The sequence below is a fragment of the Orbicella faveolata genome, unplaced genomic scaffold (assembly GCF_042242905.1).
Source record: "Orbicella faveolata isolate gen_17 unplaced genomic scaffold, um_ofav_v1 contig_15, whole genome shotgun sequence".
NCBI classification, from domain to species: Eukaryota; Metazoa; Cnidaria; class Anthozoa; order Scleractinia; family Merulinidae; genus Orbicella; species Orbicella faveolata.
The window spans coordinates 6415001-6422500 of NW_028301542.1; the positions used below are offsets into that span (position 1 = coordinate 6415001).

The 7500-nt window shown below is 36.1% G+C and overlaps 1 protein-coding gene and 2 long non-coding RNA genes across 5 annotated transcripts in view; 2 read left to right on the forward strand and 1 right to left on the reverse strand.

Moving 5' to 3' along the window:
- Positions 1-2870, forward strand: part of LOC149113271 (uncharacterized) — a 3661-nt gene extending 791 nt beyond the window's left edge. The window contains exons 1-2 of the long non-coding RNA XR_016206750.1: positions 1-1342; positions 1783-2870. The exon at positions 1-1342 is cut by the window's left edge and continues 791 nt beyond it. This is a non-coding gene — a long non-coding RNA (uncharacterized LOC149113271). The remainder of the gene's footprint in view (positions 1343-1782) is intronic.
- Positions 1-7500, reverse strand: part of LOC110055516 (uncharacterized) — a 32372-nt gene that overhangs the window by 22387 nt on the left and 2485 nt on the right. The window lies entirely within an intron of this gene.
- LOC149113270 (uncharacterized) overlaps positions 1-7500 on the forward strand; it is a 15102-nt gene that overhangs the window by 7538 nt on the left and 64 nt on the right. For all 3 annotated transcript variants that reach the window (XR_016206748.1, XR_016206749.1, XR_016206747.1), the window contains 3 exons: positions 5062-5183; positions 5624-5827; positions 6152-7500. The exon at positions 6152-7500 is cut by the window's right edge and continues 64 nt beyond it. This is a non-coding gene — a long non-coding RNA (uncharacterized LOC149113270). The remainder of the gene's footprint in view (positions 1-5061; positions 5184-5623; positions 5828-6151) is intronic.

A 7500-nucleotide genomic window follows, 5' to 3' on the forward strand; every position in this document is an offset into this window, starting at 1 on the left:
AAAAAAATACATTACACTGCGATATATATGAGGTACTGTAAGACTAAGATCCAAATATTTATGTGCTCACAGTTTAATACATGCAGCTAATTAAGGCCTGACTGTAAGCTGGTTGAAATGTTAAAAGAGAAGACTTGATAATTGTGAAGGTGTTTGTATACTATTGATAAATATGTTACATAAATCTTGAGCTTACAGTAGACTAAATCAAGGTTTTCCTTCTTCTGTAAGTGTATCAACAACTCTCGAATTGGAGGATATATATCACGGTTTTTAGCCAAATTTAGACATTAGAAATATTAAAAAAGACACTTAAAACATTAAAGGAACATTGAAATAATAGAGTAAACGCAAAAGAATATACGGATGGACAAAATTGAAGATCAACACGGATTGCCATACAGTCAGGCTGAAACACACAGGAGACATATCAAACTCATGCAGACTGTGGCTGCCTCGTTGGAGTTTTTGTCAAGAACTTTGAGTGGGATCAGCGAGAACTGCTATATTTGTTTCGTTTGAACAAGTGTGGCGAGAGAAACGACTTGTTATTCGCAAATCAAATTGTTTAGGCATGCCCTCTGGGCAACCTAAATTGTTTCAACCTTGCTTTAACCAGAATTCATTTCATGCCATGACTGAGTGACCCACTCGTGTATGATTCGTGATGACAAAGTTCATTCAAAAGCTTTTGTCTAAATAAAAGAAGTTACTTTGTATAATATAGGGTTACTTGAATTTGATTACTCACCAAATAATTTTGTATACAGCTAATCTGCCCTTTGAATTTTTCCCTGTTGAAACATCCACAGTAAGACTTTCTTTTAGCTCCAAATCTTCGCCAAGAATAACATGTTTCTCATTAATGACACTCACGCTGTTTTCTTCTAGTCACAGGACCGCAGAAAAAACCATTTTGATATAATTTTGGAAGTGAAATCTACTAATACGCACGAGCGATCAACCGTTAACGATAAATTCAAAGATGGGCGCCAAAAGAGAATGACTAACGCGATCTTTGTCACGCTCAGTCACGAGGATAGTCACGTGAAAATTCGCGTGCTGTGATTGGTTCAGTTGATCAGTTGAGGAGAGAATGGAAACTGGAGAAGAAGGAGAGAGAGACTGGCAACAAGGTTGCCAGACCAGTCGCTTTCGATAGTAACTCTGCTTCCCTTTCCACGCTGTGTTGTTGGTCTTTTGAAAGATGGGTCTTGCTTCAAAAGGAAAAAACTACACAAACTTTTTACGAAGAAATCGAGGAAACTGGAACGTACTTTAACTAGTTGATCTGTTCCCGACGGTTGTCAAGATAACAAAGAATCGTGAGTTCACTGCAAAGGTAAGGAATCCAATTTTATAGGGATTTTCTGTTATGATAAGCTATAATTCTAAATAAATCAAACTAAGCAATGCATTGTGTGCTCTTTAAAAACCCCAAAAGCCGAAATTCACCTAAAAGGTTTCAGATCGACCTGAGAAAACGAGATAAATTCTGCAAAATAAGCTTAAGCTTGTTGTAAGTCCACCAAATCTATTTTGAGAGCCCACGTGTTTCAACACCCAGTCAGCACGATGCAGCAAGTAGAAATTTGCAATGCTTATCATTTTTTCCTTTGAATTATTTATAAGGATTAACATTATATGAGATCTATAGTCTTTTCAATACATCAAGATGTAGGTTTTTTTTATTTGTCATTTATTTATGTCAGTTATTTATTTGTTTCCCACTGACTCATAATCTTTTTTATTCTTTTGATTTTGTTGTGTCATGTATTAAAGTGACCGCGAGGACAAGGAAATACAAGAAACATATTGATGATCCCACTATACCCATACCAAAATCTACAAGATTTGACCAGTTGATGTCATCTCCCTCTCTTGCATCACTTTTTCCTGGAGATCATTTCCAGCACCATGAACAGAACACCTCAGAGTTTTCGGCTCGCCTGAGTGAGATGGCTGTTGACAGAAATGTTGTGGATGACTTTGATGGACTATGGAGTCAACCTTTATGCAAGAATTGAAGCTTCACAGAAGCATTTGATGAAATTGAGTTGCCTATACACTGTGCCTGAAAAGACCACAGAAATACCAATTGATGTAATACACACAACAACTCAGATTTGTCCACAGACAGTGATTCAGATAATGATGTTGAAGTTTCTAGTTCTGACTCCTCTGAAGAAATTGAGAACTCTGACACTGACGGCCATTCACTGGACTCCCCTGATGAAAGTGAAACTAATTGTTCACAAGAAAAGAACATTTTCTGCCAAAGAATATGCCTGTATGGCTATTCTGGCCTTAATTTCAAGACATTGTATGACAATGAGAGGCTGCTAAAGATATCCTTGTTTTAATGAAACTACGGGTAATTTGTCCAGAGAATGTCACAGTACAGTTTTGTGGAAACTGTGAGCTTTTCATTTCTGACATCTGTGAGAGATGTCTTCCTCTTTTTCCTAAAGTCATAAAGGATCAAGTCAAAAATTGTTCAACAGTGGGCTGTGATGGGTATGTGTGTGAATCTACAATTATATTAAATATATACATGCATATATATACTTTTCGTTTTATTGAAATTGTAAATAATATATATACATTTATGCTGACAGGAATTTTTTGCCTAATCTATTTATCAGATCTGAGAGCATCCATTTTTCTATCAGTTAAACTCTGGGTGTTTGATTTAAGGGTCCATACGGGCACATATACACTAACAAATCAGGTTGGATCTAAAAAGCAATGTTATGAGTGCTATAGTTTTATGCTGAGTTGTCAGACTTAAACTGGAATTAATGTAGTAACATTTGTTTGGAAATAATTACCTTGGAGCTTGACAACAATAAAAAAGGTATGGAACTCCAGGGAAATGATCCTGTTGATTTTTACTAATTCACAGAAACTGATTCATGCACTGAGTTCATCTTTAATTTTGACATTTTGGGAAATTTATAGAAATTTCAAACACAATATTTCATGTGTTTTAGCTGTTCCCAAAAATTCCCAGTCATACTTTTCACTATTCCCAAATATTCCCAGAAATTCCAAGGTCTTGGATTAAGCATAATTTGCATGGCTTGGAATAACTTGGAATTCCTAGGAATTCCCAATAATTCCCAGTCATAATTCCACTATTCCCAAATATTCCCAGAAATTCCAAGGTCTTGGATAAAGCATAATTTGCATGTCTTGGAATAACTTGGAATTCCTAAGAATTCCTAGGAATTCCTAGGAATTCCCAGACTACTGGGAATTAATTTCGCAGGGGTAGTTTTATGCTTATGACTTCTTGTTCTTGGATTTCGTGTCATTTCATCACAAGAATAAGTAATGAAAGATGCAATAGTTGTTGCAATATATTTTTGAAGGAAAACTTATAAGTCTGCCTATGCTGGATAACAGCCATGTGTAAACTGAATATGAAGCAAACACTCTGTTAACGATGGGGCAACCCTAAAACCCAGAAACCGGAATCCAGAATCTGGAACCAAAAACCGGAATCCAGAAACCAGGAACCGGAATCCGCAAATCAAAGAAAATAAGTTCTTCAAATACGCGAAAATTGTTTTGCTTAGCTTTTCGACTGTAAAAAGTAAGCTGCCAAGTAAAAACGACCTCAAACTTAACCTTTTTTGCAACAAAAATTCCCCGTCTGTTGAAATCGTGCAATCGTTATTTTTAGTGAGGGCTATGATTATGAGAATCTCAGTAAAGTGCGTCTTAATTTTATTCCAAGCACCTCGAGAGGGTCTAAAATAAGCTTGCTGGTAATTGCCATTTTGTTTAATAAGTGATCTTCAATTTACCAGAAGTGTAAATTTATCCTTTATCTCTAGTAGATACTGAACAAGATAGAAAATGTCATAGAGAACAGGATATCCGTCAGTGGCAGCCCCCTGTACATTGACGGTCACGCCCCCCACTTTCGAAGTCCAAAGGCTAACCCATCTGGTCTAAATATGAAATTTGATTTTTCCAACAGATACGAGACCAATTCCAGATTAACACAATTTCCACACTGATACTGTGACAAATCAGCATCTCATATTCTTGGCGGCCATCATATTAAAACAATTTGTAGAAATGTTGCACAATTACTTCCGTCTGCTTCTCATTTGCTAACAGATCAGACCACATGTTGTTAAAAGATGCTAAAAGACTGCCAGAAACTCACTGCAATAGCCTATAATAGCTTGTCGTTAATGTGCTGCTCACCAGTCTTCTCAGAGCAATTTGATCTAGACAAGAAGCAGGCTCTCACCAGGGCCAGCTTGAACAAAAGATGGGTAACTTAGCCTATGAGCAGGCTCTCGTGTTCGGGCTGGGGGCGTGAGTGGCAAAGCCGCATGAAGGCTCTTGGTGACATGCCAATGCAGAAAAACACTAGACACCTATTCAGCCTGCTCAGACCCTAGAGACAGATACTAGAGCCTCCTCGCAGGCTATGAGTAACTCTATCCACCCAAAAAATCAGTAACCCTGACTGGATAGTGATGTGCCCAATGGATAGCTTTATGCAGCTTTTGGACAACCGGGCCAGATATATAGCTAAGGGTTGTTCAGAACTAGTCAATAATTTTTTAGCAATTACAGTCTGTGGCTGAAGTAAAGCCAAGAAAATAAATAACAACAAAATAATTCTTGCTCATATTTATTTATTAGACATTGCTGAAGTGAATTATTTCTATCATCATTCATAATATCTGGATTCCAGATTCCTGGTTTTTGGTTCCGGATTCCGGAATCCAGATTCTGGATTCAGGATTTCGGTTTCCAAATTCAGTGTTTTAGGGTTGCCCCAGATGATGTATGTGCATATGTTAATCTTGAATAATTTGAAATTTCAGAAAGTTTAAAAATATCATATCATATCTGTGATGGTTCTGAGGTGAAGGGCTGTTACATGTACATGTAAATGTCTCATGCATGATTTTTCACTCATTATGATTCAGGTGCAAATAGTTTCTGTATCTGTTGATGTGCAACAAGCTACACCAATATTTCAACCTAATAATGTACAGTGTATATTAATTAACCAAATTATGCTGTTTTTAGTTGACCAGTGGTACTACATAGTAATGTGATGTTGAAGGGCACAAATTTACAAACATGCCCAGTGTCAACTTGTCAAATATATGAACTGGCCAGACAGTGTAGATTACAAACTTCTCTGAAAGGTAAGATGTTTCTTAAACATTATTTTGTAATTAATGATTTCTCAGACATTGTTTTCTTCAAGAAAAGATTCATACCCCACATGGAGGTTTTTTCTCTCTTAGAACTCTTGATTCCTGATACTTTAATTTGGAATTTCTAAAGACTGGCCATGAATGGGTGTTGGGTGTGCATATATTCTGGAACTGCACATTCATTCATTGAGTAAGCAAGAACATCAGTATTTATCCTGACAAACTCTGATTTTCTTCTGGAAGCTGAACTCATATACAGTTGTACAGTTATATGTACAACCAAACAACCTGGATGACCCTGTGATTGGGACTGTACATATTGTTGTAACCCTCAATGTTCCAGTTTCTTGTTTGAAGCAAATTGCATTTGCTCTCGAAAGCAAGTGGCGAAGTTCATAAAAGTTATGTAAGTTTGCTTTGTATCTCAGGGCAGAGCCTGCGACAGTGAAAGTTGGAGTACCAACCCCTAGCATTTGATTCACTACGAACACTCAGTAAACAACTAACAATGAAGTACACGGTATATCAAAGAAAGGAATTACATGCTTGTTCCTGTCCGTCAATATATGAACAGTTTACAGATGGGGAGCCTGTATTAATATATCAAAGATTTTCAAAGCAACCATGGCCTGGTGAGATATTTCTGAGGAAATATAAATTTAAGGTCCTTATGATTGCTTAGAGGCATTGATTTTTATTGTAAACAATATCTTACTGAGTGTATTTTTCTTGTGTACTAATTGTTGTAGAACACAGAGATCACTGTTATGACAGAGATATTAATTTGTGAAAAGTTCTATAAACAAATGCATCTGGGAACAAATTAATCTGTCATGGATGCAGCTTCTGAGAGATCCCCAATATTAACGGAGCATACACTGTTCATACATGTAAAAGAGTTCAGTAATTCATTACTTATGATTGTAATGCTTTGTTTGGTTTCTCTGTATTTACAGACAACTTGATGGGATTATAAATTCTGCACCAAGTTCATTGAATAAACTGACTTGGAGGTTCAGTTCTGCAACCCATCCTGTTTGTAGTAATATCATAGCTGCAACATTGTGACAGATACACTGCATTACATTATTAAGAAACACATATTAACTAATTATTTTTAAGTGCCTGTTAAATTAATCAGTTTTTCTTAGAGATAATTTACTCATGGTTTATTTAAATAATCGGTTTTTTGGCTTTAAAATGATATTTATTGAGCTTTTAAATCAATTTTGTGATAATCTGCATTGGACATGGCATAAACTGATATTTTGCCAACACGAAATGGAGAACTGGGTCTTAAGCAAAGTTTCAGGATTAGCATTTTTGTAGAAAGAAGGGGTTGAGAAATTTGTGACATTCTACAGACAGCCTTACCATTCGCAATGTCCGATAAGGTTAATTTGTTCCATTCTGTTGTAGAAATAGTGTTCTCTAATTTATAAATTATTTCAATCTGTTGTTTAAATGATTGCCTTATAACCCCATGTCTGGCTTTGGTGCTTGTAGGATATTGATGTATTTTTTTTTTCCATTTTGCTGTAAATTATCTTAATTGATATGTCAATCAAAACATATCTTGGATATGCTGGGCTCTTCTGACAAATGTACCTATGCCTGATAACCTTGGAGTGCATTTGGTTGTGTAGTGCAGACAAAATACATGTACATAATATAACTTCCTCTTAGCTTACTGATAATTCTTGGTATAATTTAATCATAGCAAAATTAATTAATGGAACCCAATAACAGCTGTTGTCGTCCACAATGCCAGTCAAGAAAAAGAACAAATCACATTGAAATTGAATAATAAGCCTATGCAAGTATTCATGATCAGCAAAAAAAAAATATCGTAATTACCATTCATGGGAGGGTGATTTTGCTTATTGCAAACCCTTCCAGCAGGAGGAGACTCCATACAATAGTGAAGATGGCTAAATGTATCTTTGGGGACAAGTTAGCAAACAAAACTTTCCAACTTTTCACATATGTATACTGTTTTGGTATTTTTGTGAGATTTCATTTGGTAGAGATTCAGGGACTGAGTATATTGTAACCACTGCATTTCAATCAGTCCCCATAACGAAAAAATGTGTAAACTTCTTTTGTGTGGGAGTCCCCATGTTAACTAAGGAAGAATATAATGATTAATAACAATGCCTTGTCTTTCTGAATAAGGTAGGAAAGAACAAGAAATGCCACCAAAAAGCACAGAAGACAGTTCTGTTATGTGATCAAGATTTTTGGTGGCTTCCCAGAAATCCTTGAAATCATGGCTCTCTGTTTCATAATCACACCATCTTACACC